Consider the following 738-nt stretch of genomic DNA (forward strand, 5'->3'; position numbering starts at 1 on the left):
CTGGGATCAGAGCTCGAAGGTAGCTCCATATCAGGTGCTTCCCGGTTTCCACCTGAGGGATGGATCACTTCTTGCTCTTCACCTCTCGAACCTGGAGAGTTCTCCTCATTCTGCTCTTGTTGCTCACTTGTTTGCACTTCNACTTCAGTATGCTCTGGTGAATCTGGAATATCTATTATCTCAGGAGCAACTGGTGCACTCCACCTTTCCCTATTAACCATATCGATGGGAAAGCCTGGGAGTTGGAGCAACAAAATTTCACCCTCTCGAACTGTCTGAGCTTCATCTGTTGCATTCGAGGGTGTGGACTCAGGTGGTGGCAGTAGTAAGACAGAGTTAGGTGCCACCTCATGTGCTTCAGAGGTCTCGGATTCACCTCTCGAAGCTACCTGGTCTTCTAGAGCAGATTCACTCACTTGGGACAAGGGGATTGCTGCAGTTGGAGTAGGAGTGTCAGCATCATCTCGAGCAACCCCAGAGGTCTCTCCTGGACCTCTCGTGTGTTCTACACTTTGTCCCAAGGATATTGCTGTGGCAAGCCTGATATCCTCTCGAAATTGAGCATCTAGTTCAGGATCTTCTTCAGGCTCGGCTTCATCTTCTTGTGCATCAACAGCTATGCCCTTTCCTTTGTCAGATCAACCAAGATTACTCCTGATTACTTGCATCTCATGGGCACGGTTTTGAAGCTCGTCGGCTGGAATTTCAGTGAGATCTAACCAGTTTAGTGCAAATCGT

The sequence above is a fragment of the Ipomoea triloba genome, chromosome 16 (genome assembly GCF_003576645.1).
Source record: "Ipomoea triloba cultivar NCNSP0323 chromosome 16, ASM357664v1".
NCBI classification, from domain to species: domain Eukaryota; kingdom Viridiplantae; phylum Streptophyta; class Magnoliopsida; order Solanales; family Convolvulaceae; genus Ipomoea; species Ipomoea triloba.